Here is a 12,548-nt window from a genome sequence, read left to right as displayed (position 1 = left end):
ACACACTCCCCCCCCAGTCTAACACACTCCCCCCCCCCAGTCTAACACACTCCCCCCCCCCCAGTCTAACACACTCCCCCCCCCCAGTCTAACACACTCCCCCCCCCCCAGTCTAACACACTCCCCCCCCCCAGTCTAACACACTCCCCCCCCCCCAGTCTAACACACTCCCCCCCCCCAGTCTAACACACTCCCCCCCCCCAGTCTAACACACTCCCCCCCCCCAGTCTAACACACTCCCCCCCCAATCTAACACACTCCCCCCCCCCCAGTCTAACACACTCCCCCCCCCCCGAGTCTAACACACTCCCCCCCCCCCCCAGTCTAACACACTCCCCCCCCCCCCAGTCTAACACACTCCCCCCCCCCAGTCTAACACACTCCCCCCCCCAGTCTAACACACTCCCCCCCCCAGTCTAACACACTCCCCCCCCCCAGTCTAATACAGACCCCCCCCCAGTCTAACACAGACCCCCTCCCCAGTCTGACACACTCCCCCCCCAGTCTAACACAGACCCCCCTCCCCAGTCTAGAGGAAATTCTGGAGGAAACTCCAACATCATTCTGTCCACTTTATTAAAAATATCATTTACACAAATTATTTATTTCTTCCCCTTTAAACATTTTAACTCATTGTGAGAAACGCAGCTCACCGTCAAACAGTTTTAGTCGAGTCAAGTTCTGAAGGAGCAAGATATTTTATTTAACGTTCTTGCAAGACTGGGTGTCCAATAAAATAGGCAGACCTTACATCGATTTGCAGCACATTTTATACTTTTTTACAAGCATTGTAATGGCTTTGCAATGTGATGTTCTCCCCGAATTGGTGGTCCCTGTCCCATCTATGTGTTATCATTCCCCTATTGGCTCGAGGTGCCCCAAGTTTCCATCCCCTCTACTCCCCATCTAACAACGTCTCCTGTTATCACAAGAGTGCATTAGTAAACTCATCCATGTTATCTAACACTGTTACATGTCCAGTTCAGATTGGCGGTAATCAATCCTTTGCCAACTTAATCACTGCTGTCCCGACTATCTCAGTGACCTTTTTCCCCTTTTATGCTCAGTTGTAGAAACAACACGTCTTGCAGACCATTTGTTTTTACAACCTGGACCTCGTACATTCCTACAGGATGTGGTGTATGCTTCACTGCACATCACACATCTGGTGTTATTCCTACACCACAGGCATCTCTTTATTGTCCCTGACTATTGCTCTGTTAGCAGCAGTGAATTTTATGCCCTGTGTTTGTGACTAAAATCACAGTTGTTTCCATAATGTGGGTTATCAATGTGCCTGACTATATCCAGTCTACCTAACTTTAGGCTATTTTTCTATGGTGTACAGATATATCTGTTAACAGCATCTTTACAGGTTGTTCACACTCCTGGACCTTCAAATAACTCAATAAAAAATCCCCTGTCTGTTATAGAGTCACTGACACTCTCCAAAATCATTCCCTTTTCAGAAAAAAATAACTCCAACATATTAGTATTTACACATCCCCCTCCCCTCGGATAACACTCCCCTCGGTCACTCCTTCCCCCTCCCCTCAGATAACACTCCCCTCGGTCACTCCGTCCCCCTCCCCTCAGATAACACTCCCCTCGGTCACTCCATCCCCCTCCCCTCAGATAACACTCCCCTCGGTCACTCCGTCCCCCTCCCCTCAGATAATACTCCCCTCGGTCACTCCATCCCCCTCCCCTCAGATAACACTCCCCTCGGTCACTCCGTCCCCTCCCCTCGGTCACTCCGTCCCCCTCCCCTCGGTCACTCCGTCCCCCTCCCCTCGGTCAGTACCTGGGGAATGGGATATAAAAGCAGGAGAATGTGAAGTGATGCAGTTTGGTGGGAGAATCACGGAGCTGATGATTATTTCAGTGGGGATGAGGCAGGAAAGTGGAATGGAGAGGATCAGAAATACCATCTTGTTGAACGGTGGGTCAGACTTGTTGGGCCGAATGGCCTATTTCTGCTCATCCCTTTTTAATGGGAGTGAAATAACAGTCAGTGAGTTCCCTGAAATAGAATTCATTCCAAAAATAAAATCCCCATTAAAGGCCTGATGGAGTTTTAATCCCACCCCAGTGAACACAAATGAAATGTAATATTTCGCCCCCTTCCCCCGGATGTGGGATATTTGGACACGGTAACTCTGTATTCACTCACTCACCATCAAGCTGCATTGTGAAGCTGCCACTCACTGCTCCAGATACAGAGTTACCCTCACTAACACGGGGAGGGGGTTTGAGGCCGTCTCGTACAAGGTATCAGAATTAGGAAGCTCATTCTTCTGCCAAGTGAGAGGCAGAGGCAGAGATTCCCCACACTGGAAAAGGGCTGACATTGTATTCAATGCAATGCCCCAACAGCATGGGGGGCTTTCACCCACACTGAGGGGGAAACCGCACATTTCTAACACAAAAAATCCCCCATGTTTCTGAATCAGTGTCATTGTCCTGGGCAGGAATTGGATCACCTTTAGGAAGCTGGATTGGGATTTAAAGGAGTCAAAATAATGAAAATCAGCTCCAGAATTACACAGACAAAAATGTTTTATTTTCCACTTCAGCAGAGCTGACATTTCCATTTGAATCCCAGTCAGTTGAGGGGGAGCCTGTCAAACAGGTCCTCTCCCAGGCCATTCTCAGGCACTCCCAGTCTCTTCAGGTTGGTGATGTGATCTCCAAGCTTCTTGATCATCTTCACTTGTTCATCCAAGCAGCGAGTCTCCAGGAAGTCACACAGCTGGAAGGGGAGGAGGATATTTCATTAACATCTCACAGCAACAAGTATTAGTTGGATTTCCTCAATAGATAGTGCAATCCCAAGTGATTGGAGAGTGTATTTATATCCCAGGATTACTGGGGCAGCATTGTCTTCTCTCCATTACCAATCCCCAGTTAGATTCAGAGACCCTGAGACATGTCAGCATTCCCATTTATCCAGTATCCCATATCAGTGAGTTCCGTGAGGGTCAGTGTTCCCAGAGGAGAGTTTGTGCAGATCCGGCAGACTCTGGTTCATATCCTTCTCCAGCTGCTTGTGAACAGCATCCTCACAGTCCTTGTGGTGGTTCTGACTGACTTGGGAAGCCATTGTGTTCTCACTGGACGATAACTCAAACAAGCTGAGCTGTCTTGTCACAAGCTCTTGTATTTATACCACAGGGACATCCTGCATTCAAACTGGGAATGATTGACAATCCCTGACAGCCAATCAGGAATCTTCAATCAATCAAGGCACCAATCACGGTGGGGTGTGATATCCCAAGCCAATCACAGCAATGGATTACAGGCAGATGTCAATGACTCAGAGCATCAGCACCGGAGGAGGCCAATCAGCCCCTCAAACCTATCCCATCATTCCTTCACATCATGTCTGCTCTCATTTCAACCCTATCCCATCATGCCCTTGCCGAACAAATAGCTAATGTCCAACATTTAGGGGGAGCGAGGCCCAGGATTGCAGCAGCTGCTGTGTGAACATAAGAAATAGGAGCAGGAGTAGGCCATCTAGCCCTTCGAGCCTGCCCCGCCATTCAATAAGATCATGGCTGATCTGTCGTGTCTCAGTTCCACATTCCCGCCCTCTCCCCATAACCCTTAATCCCCTCTCTTATCAAAAACCCATCAACCCGCGTCTTAAATATATTTAGCGAGGTAGCCTCCACCACTTCAACGGGCAGAGAATTCCAGAGATTCACCACCCTTTGAGTGAAGAAGTTCCTCCTCAACTCCGTTCTAAACCTCCCCCCCTTATCTTGAGGCTGTGCCCCCTAGTCCTACTGTCCTTTCTGAGCGGGAAGAGTCTCTCCACCTCTAACCTATCCATCCCATTCATTATCTTATACGTGAACATGTGCATCACCCCATAACAGGCAGGCTCTCAGTGTGAGATCAAACTCATTTCAGAGTCATATATAACACCAAGTTTACAGTCTGATTCACACTGACAGGGAGTTAGTTGCTGTGTTTTATGAAGAGTTAGACAATAATACAGTCTGTGTGTTGTGAGTGACACATATGTTAATTTTTGATGGTGGATTGAACGTATTAGGCAAATCAGACTGAACAAATCCGATGGTTTCAATGTTCCATTTGGAAAAATAATCTGTTTTTCTATATTTAATTTGGTGTATAATTGTAGAGGAATTAATTCGCAAAAATGTAAATAACAGAATCGATAAATGAGAGACGCAGCCCGTGAGCGTGATGTGTATCTGTGGTATTGGCAGCTGAGTTTCTGTGTGTTTGTCAGTGAGATTATACTCTTAGGGATCATTTCTATAGTGTTTTCCCAGAGAAATGTGTTTCTAAAGTGTGTGGTCTCCCAATCCATGAGGAGGATTTCTAGTGTTTGCTTCTGAGCAGGAAGCTGGTACTGAGTGTTACTTTTAGTAACTGCTCAGTGTCATTGATGAGTGTTCCTTCTCTCTCTTGTAGAGAGGTGGAGGAAGGGAACACAGTCTGAGTGGATTGTCTGTAAAATTTTGTGGAAGTTGTTTTGTTGGGGGGCATTCACAACGTGAACTCTGGCCTTCATTTTCAGTCTATCTGTGCCAGTGGGGGCTGCTGTGTGTGACACATACTGGTGGTGTCTTGGTGGCAGTGGGTTTACAGAATGGAAATCCTGGTTAACAGTGGTTGGATCAAACTGTGATCAGTGCTAACCACCGTGCTGCTATTGTGTTTGGGATCCATGGTTGAGTGGTTATGGTCGACAAGATTAAGGTGTACAAAAGTCTGAGGGAGGTAGATTGGGTGGGCAGGAAGGAGCTTTTCCCTTTAGTAAACAGGGGGCATAGATTTAGGGTAAGTAGCAGGAAATGTAGAGAGGATTAGAGGAAATACATTTTCACTATCCAGTCCCTTCACACCAATGCCATGGTTAAGAAACCCCACCAATGCCTCTACTTTCTCAGGAGGCGAAGGAAATTTGCCATGTCCGCTGTGACTCTCACCAGCTTTTACAGGCACACCGTAGAAAGCATCCTTTCTGGTTGTATCACAGCTTGGTCTGGGCTCCTGCTCTGTCCAAGACCACAAAGATTTACGAAGAGTTGTGAATGTAGCTCAGTCCATTCTGCAAACCAGCCTCCCATCCATTAACTCTGTCTACACTTCCCGCTGCTTCAGAAAAGCAGCCAGTATAATCAAGGACAACATACACCCTGGACATTCTCTCTTCCACCTTGTTCCGTTGGGAAAAAGATACAAAAGTCTGAAGTCACACACAATGGACCTCCCTCATATTAAGTTGATCTTTCTTTACATGCTAGTTGTGACTGTAACACTACATTCTGTAACCTCCTTTCCATTCTATGAACGGTATGCTTTGTCTCTATAACACACAGGAAACAATATTCTTCACTGTATAATACTATTTAAGGACCCAATGACTCTGGACATTCTCTCTTCCATCTTCTGTCGGGAAAAAGATACAAAACTCTGAGGTCCCGTACCAGCCGACTCAAGGACAGCTTCTTCCCTGCTGCTGTCAGACTTTTGAATGGACCTACCTCGCACTAAGTTGATCTTTCTCGACACCCTCGCTATGACTGTAACACTACATTCTGCACTCTGGTTTTCTTCTCTATGAACAGTATGCTTTGTCTGTATAATGGACAAGAAACAATACTTTTCACTGTATACTAATACATGTGACAACAATAAATCAAATCAAATTGGAACCTTCTACACCTAAGAATTAAGATAAGTATTTGAAAGACCTCAGCATACAAGATGTGTGAAAACACAATTAAAAGGGACACGTGTTTCAGAAGGAGCACAGAGACAACTCTTTCTGCACTGTAATATCTCATACACACAGTTCCAAATCAAACTTCTCCTTTAGTTAATTTTATCAACAATCCACTCAAACTGTGTTCCCTTCCTCCACCTCTCTACAAGAGAGAGAAGGAACACTCATCAATGACACTGAGCAGTTACTGAAAGTAACACTCAGTACCAGCTTCCTGCTCAGAAGAGAACACTAGAAATCCTCCTCACGGATTGGGAGACCACACACTGTAGAAACACATTTCTCTAGAAAAACACTATAGAAATGATTCCTAAAAGTAAAATCTTACTGACAAACACACAGAAACTCAGCTGCCAATACCACAGATACACATCACGCTCACGGGCTGCATCTCTCATTTATCGATTCTGTTATTTACATTTTTGCTAATTAATTCCTCTACAATTATACACCAAATTAAATATACAAAAACAGATTATTTTTCCAAATGGAACATTGAAGCCATCAGATTTGTAAACACTAATTTCCATAATATATTCAATCCACCAATCAAAAGTTTTTGTTTTTGCAAATTATATTTATTCATAAATACCAAAGTGTGATAATCTTTAGGTTCTTTAGATATATCATGTTATGCTCCGAGATACTTCAACACACTCAAAGCAAATATTTTCCAATGGTCTGTATAAATGGTGTAAAAGTAGTTAAAGATTGTCTATATGGAACAAATTGGACTTTGAGGTGTTTCAGTCACAGGGACAGGGGGTACAGCAGTCCAATTACTTGGAGTGTTTGATGGCAGTGTGGGTCAGACCCATCCTTCACCACCCAGGGGACAGATACTGTCTCAGTATGTGCTCACACAGAGTGTTTCTGTACCCAGAATCTACACACAGCTTGGCGCAGATATACACAAAAGGGGCTCTCAGGATTGGGACCATGTTAGACATGCTTTTCCCCTTCATCTCAAGGATTATATATTGTGTTCCTGTGAGTGTGGTTTATATAGTGGGGAAATGTCTCAGCTGATTGTCATAGTGCAGGAGTGAGGAATGGGCCAGACCTGCGCCACATACAGTAACACCGAGAATGTCTCACATCTGATCACCAGGTTTTTACTTGGAATGGACAGGAAGCGTTGCTCCCACATTCCCAGCTTTTGGTTCATTCTACCTACTCACTCCATCCAGCTTCTAATGCACCCCCTGATCCCTCCGAACCATATCCCCAGCACCCTGAGACTGTCTGACCTGACAGAGAAGGGGACTAAGGGATGGGTCCACCCAGTTCCCAAAGAACATGGTCTCACTCTTACCATGACTTACCTTGGCACCCAGGGCCAGTTTGAACAGTAATGTCGTTCATGTAGAGGCAAGCTTTCACCTGAGAACCTCTGCTGTCTGGGATGAACACACCTCTAATACCCAATCCCTTCCTGATATACTCAGCACAGGGTTCTGTACAAACAGGGTGAGAGAGAGAGAGAGAGAGACAGAAAGACACAGTGAGAGACAGAGAGAGACAGAGAGACAGACAGAGGGACACAGTGAAAGACAGAGAGAGAGAGAGACAAACAAAGAACAAAAACAGCCCGGGAAACAGGCCCTTCGGCCCAACGAGCCCACGCTGCCATTTTAACATTAACATTATCGTAAGGCAAGACTTCCCCTTGACAAAGCCATGCTGCGTATCCCTAATCAGATCACAACGCTCCAAGTGCACATACATCCTATCCCTAAGAATCCTCTCCATCAACTTACCTCCCACTGACGTTAAGCTCACCGGCCTATAGTTACCTGGGCTATCCCTCCTACCCTTTTTAAACAACGGTACCACGTTCGCTATCCTCCAGTCCTCTGGGACCTCACCTGTGTCCAAAGAAGAGACAAAGATTTGCGTCAGAGGCCCAGCAATCTCATCCCTCGCCTCCCTAAGCAGCTGAGGATAAATGCAATCGGGCCCCAGAGATTTATCAGTTTTAATGCTACCTAAAAGCATTCCCTCGGAATGGATAGTTCTTTCAATTGGTCTACCGCTCCCTCGATGACTGTACCAGACATCAAGCCCCTCTCCTTCGTGAATACCAATGCAAAGTATTCATTCAGGATCTCCCCCATTCCCTCTGCCTCTAAGCACAATTCCCCACGTCTGTCCCTGAGGGGACCTTTTTTCCCCTAGTCACCCTTTTGTTCCTGACATAGGAGTAAAACGCCTTTGGATTCTCCTTAATCCTACCTGCCAAAGCCATTTCATGCCCCCTTTTTGCCCTCCTAACTCCCCTTTTGAGATCCCTCCTACTCTCTCTGTATTCCTCCAACGCTCTCTCCGTTCCCAGCTGCTTAGACCTGACATACGCCTCTTGGTGCTTTTCAATGTTGAGTTTGTCATTGGAATTGTTAGTGCTTTTCACTGTTGTGTTAATTGTTGGATTTGTTGGTGTTTCTGAATGTTGTGGTTGTTGTTGGATTTGTTGTTTTTTTTCACTGTTGTGATTGTCGTTGGAATTCTTAGTGTTTTTCACTGTTATGGTTGTTGTTGAATTTGTTGGTGTTTTCAATGTTGAGGTTGTTGTTGAACTTGTTGGTGTTTTTAACTGTGGAGGTTGTTGTTGAATTTGTTGGTGTTTTTAACTGTTGAGGTTGTTGAATTTGTTTTTGTTTTTTGATTCTAGCTTGTTGAATGTGTTGGTGCTTTTCAGTGTTGAGATTGTTGTTGAATTTGTTTGGTGTTTTTTCAATGTTGAGGTTGTTGTTAGATTTGTTGGTGTTTTTCAGTGTTGAGTTTCTGGTTGGATTGTTGGTGTTTTTCAATTTTGAGTTTGTTGTTGGATTTGTTGTTGTTTTTAACTGTTGAGGCTGTTGTTGGATGTGTTGATGCTTTTTCAATGTTCAGGTTGTTGTTGAATATGATGATATTTTTCAATCTTGAGGTTGGTGTTGGATTTGTTAGCGCTTTTCACTGTTGTGGTTCTTGTTAGATTTGTTGGTGTTTTTCAATGTTCAGGTTGTTGTTGGATTTGTTGGTGTTTTTAACTGTTGTGGTATTTGCTGGATTTGTTGGTGTTTTCAATGTTGAGGCTGTTGTTGAATTTGTTGGTGTTTTTAACTGTTGAGGTTGTTGTTGGATTTGTTGGTGTTGTTCAATGTTGAGTTGTTGTTGGATTTGTTGGTGTTTTCCAATATTGAGGTTGTTGTTGGATTTGTTGGTGTTTTTCAATGTTGAGGTTGTTGTTGGGCTTGTTGGTATTTTTCGATGTTGAGGTTGTTGTTGAGTTTGTTGGTGTTTTTAACTGTTGAGGTTGTTGTTGAGTTTGTTGGTGTTTTTAACTGTTGAGGTTGTTGTTGAAATTATGTTTTTCAGTGTTGATGTTGGATTTGTTTTTTTTCAATGTAGAGGTTGTTGTTGGAATTGTTAGTGTTTTTCTCCATTATGGTTGTTGTTGAATTTGTTGGTGTTTTCAATTTTGAGGTTTTTGTTGGCTTTATTGGTGTTTTTTAGTGTTGAGCTTGTTGTTGGATTTGTTGGTGTTTTTCAATGTCGAGGTTGTTGTTGGATTTGTTGGTGTTTTTCAATGTTCAAGATGTTGTTGGACTTGTTGGTGCTTTTCAATGTTGAGGTTGTTGTTGGATTTGTTGGCGTTTTTAACTGTTGAGGTTGTTGAATTTGTTTCTGTTTTTTGATTCTAGGTTGTTGAATGTGTTGATGTTTTTCAATGTTGATGCTGTTGGATTTGTTGATTTTTTTTCAATGTCGAGATTGTTGTTGGAATTGTTAGTGTTTTTCACTGTTACGGTTGTTGTTGAATTTGTTGGTGTTTTCAACGTTGAGGTTTTTGTTGGATGTGTGGGTGTTTTTCAATATTGAGGTTGTTGTTGGATTTGTTGTTTTTTTTCACCGTTGTGGTTGTTGTAGAAATTGTGTTTTTCAATGTTGATTTTGTTGGATTTATTGGTGTTTTTTTCAATGTAGAGGTTATTGTTGGAACTGTTAGTGTTTTCACTGTTATGGTTGCTGTGGAATTTGTTGGTGTTTTCAATGTTGAGGTTTTTGTTGGATTTGTTGGTGTTTTTCACTGTTGTGGTTGTTGTTGAATTTGTTGGTGTTTTCAGTGTTGAGGTTGTTGTTGGATTTGTTGTTTTTTTTTTCAGTGTTGAGGCTGTTGTTTGACTTGTTGGTGGTTTACAATGTTGAGGTTGTTGTTGGATTTGTTGGTGTTTTTTAATGTTGAGGTTGTTGTTGAATTTGTTGGTGTTATTAATTGTTGAGGTTGTTGAATTTATTTTTGGTTTTTGATTCTAGGTTGCTGAATGTGTTGATGTTTTTCAATGTTGAGGTTTTGTTGGATTTGTTGGTGTTTTTCAATGTTGAGGTTGTTGTTGAATTTGTTCCATGCTTTTCAATGTTGAGGTTCTTCTTAGATTTGTTGCTGTTTTTTCAATGCTGGTTTTCTTGTTGGATTTGTTGGTTTTTTTTACATTGAGGTTGTTGTTCGATTTGTTGGTGTATTTCAATTCTGAGGTTGTTGTTGGATTTGTTGCTGCTTTTAACTGTTGAGGTCGTTGCTGGATTTGTTGATGTTTTTTCAATGTTCAGGTTGTTGTTGAATTTGATGATATTTTTCAATCTTGAGGTTGATGTTGGATTTGTTTGTGCTTTTCACTGTTGTGGTTCTTGTGGGATTTGTTGGTGTTTTTCAATGTTGAGGTTGTAGTTAAATTTGTTGGTGTTTTTCACCATCGTGGTTGTTGTTGAAATTGTGTTTTTCAATGGTGATGTTGGATTTGTTGTTTTTTCCCAATGTCGAGGTTGTTGTTGGAATTGTTAGTGTTTTTCAATGTTATTGTTACTGTTGAAGTTGTTGGTGTTTTCATTGTTGAGTTTTTGTTGGATTTGTTGGTGTTTTTCAATGTTGAGGTTGTTGTTGAATTTGTTGATGTCTTTCACCATTGTGGTTGTTGTTGAAATTGCTTGTGTTTTTTTCAATGTTGATGTTGGTGTTTTCTTAATGTGGAGGTTGTTGTTGGAATTGTTAATGTTTTTCACTGTCATGGTTGTTGAATTTGTTGGTGTTTTCAATGTTGAGGTTGTTGTTGAATTTGTTAGTGTTATTAACTGTTGAGGTTGTTGAATTTGTGTTTTTTTGATTCTAGGTTGTTGAATGTGTTGATGTTTTTCAGTGTTGAGGTTTTTGTTGGATTTGTTGGTGTTTTTCAATCTTGAAATTGTTGTTGGATATATTGGTGTTTTTCAGTGTTGATGTTGTTGGATTTGTTGCTTTGTTTTCAATGTTGAGGTTGTTGTTGGAATTGTTCATGTTTTTCACTGTTAAGGTTGTTGTTGAATTTGTTTCTGTTTTTCAATGTTGTGGTTGTTGTTGGATTTGTTGGTGTTTTTCACTTTTGTGGTTGTTGTTGGTTTTTATTGTGTTTTTGTTAATGCTGTGGTTGTTGTTGGATTTGTTGGTGTTTTCAATGTTGAGGTTGTTGTTGGATTTGTTGGTGTTTTTCAATGTTGAGGTTGTTGTTGAATTTGTTGGTGTCTTTCACCATTGTGGTTGTTGTTGAAATTGCTTGTGTTTGTTTCAGTGTTGATGTTGTTGGTGTTTTCTCAGTGTAGAGGTTGTTGTTGGAATTGTTAATGTTTTTTACTGTCATGGTTGTTGAATTTGTTCCTGTTTTCAATGCTGAGTTTGTTTTTGGATTTGTTGGTTGTTGTTGAATTTGTTAGTTTTATTAACTGTTGAGGTTGTTGAATTTGCGTTTTTTTGATTCTAGGTTGTTGAATGTGTTGATGTTTTTCAATGTTGAGGTTTTTGTTGGATTTGTTGGTGTTTTTCAATCTTGAAGTTGTTGTTGGATATGTTGGTGTTTTTCAGTGTTGATGTTGTTGGATTTGTTGCTTTGTTTTCAATGTAGAAGTTGTTGTTGGAATTGTTCGTGTTTTTCACTGTTATGGTTGTTGTTGAATGTGTTTCTGTTTTTCAATGCTGCGGTTGTTGTTGGATTTGTTGGTGTTTTTCACTGTTGTGGTTGCTGTTGGATTTGTTGGTGTTTTTGTTAATGTTGAGGTTGTTGGATTTGTTGGTGTTTTTCAATGTTGAGGTTGTTGTTGGATTTTTTGGTGTTTTTCAATGTTGAGGTTGTTGTTGGATTTGTTGGTGTTTTTTTAATGTTGAGGTTGTTGTTGGATTTGTTGGTGTTTTTTAATGTTGAGGTTGTTGTTGGATTTGTTGGTGTTTTTTAATGTTGAGGTTGTGTGGGTTTTCTCCGGGTGCTCCGGTTTCCTCCCACACCCCAAAAATGTGCTCTTAGGCTGATTGGTGCAACAAATTGTCCCTAAATTAGTCTTCCCTCAATCTTCCCCAATAGGTGTAGACAAAGGTCATGGGTAGAGGAGGGCACTCATAATGTTAAAATGGCGGCAGGGGCTCATTGGGCCGAAGGGCCTGTTTCCTGGGCTGTGATGTTCTTTGTTCTTTGTAACCTCCACATTGAAATCCAACAACAACCTCAACATTGAAAAACACCAACAATTTTGTATAACCTTGACACACTACAGGGCAACATGTCATGGCCAATCAACCTAACCTACACATCTTGGGACAGTACGAGGCAATGTGGTTTGGACAACCATCTCAAACAACCATCTCCACATTGAAAAACACCAACAAATCCAACAAAAAACCCAAACGGAACCACCAACAAATCCAACAACAACCTGAGAAAGAAATCAACACCAATATTTCCAACAACCAAAAAATTAAAAACAAAACAAGTTCAAC

General features: G+C 42.1%; 2 non-coding genes across 2 annotated transcripts; one reads left to right on the top strand and one right to left on the bottom strand.

The window, feature by feature from the left end:
• The first annotated feature begins 4,265 nt into the window (after nt 1-4,265).
• Nucleotides 4,266-4,482, top strand: LOC145338644 (small nucleolar RNA U3). The gene has a single exon (XR_013885856.1). It is a non-coding gene; the product is annotated as a small nucleolar RNA U3 (small nucleolar RNA).
• Nucleotides 4,483-5,876: 1,394 nt separating this feature from the next.
• Nucleotides 5,877-6,093, bottom strand: LOC145338643 (small nucleolar RNA U3). The gene has a single exon (XR_013885855.1). It is a non-coding gene; the product is annotated as a small nucleolar RNA U3 (small nucleolar RNA).
• Between the last annotated feature and the right edge of the window lie 6,455 nt (nt 6,094-12,548).

The sequence above is a fragment of the Carcharhinus amblyrhynchos genome, unplaced genomic scaffold (genome assembly GCF_965287045.1).
Source record: "Carcharhinus amblyrhynchos unplaced genomic scaffold, sCarAmb.v2.hapA chromosome_123, whole genome shotgun sequence".
NCBI classification, from domain to species: Eukaryota; Metazoa; Chordata; class Chondrichthyes; order Carcharhiniformes; family Carcharhinidae; genus Carcharhinus; species Carcharhinus amblyrhynchos.
Note: the sequence above shows the minus strand (reverse complement) of the source record. Positions and strands in the feature narration are given on the sequence as shown.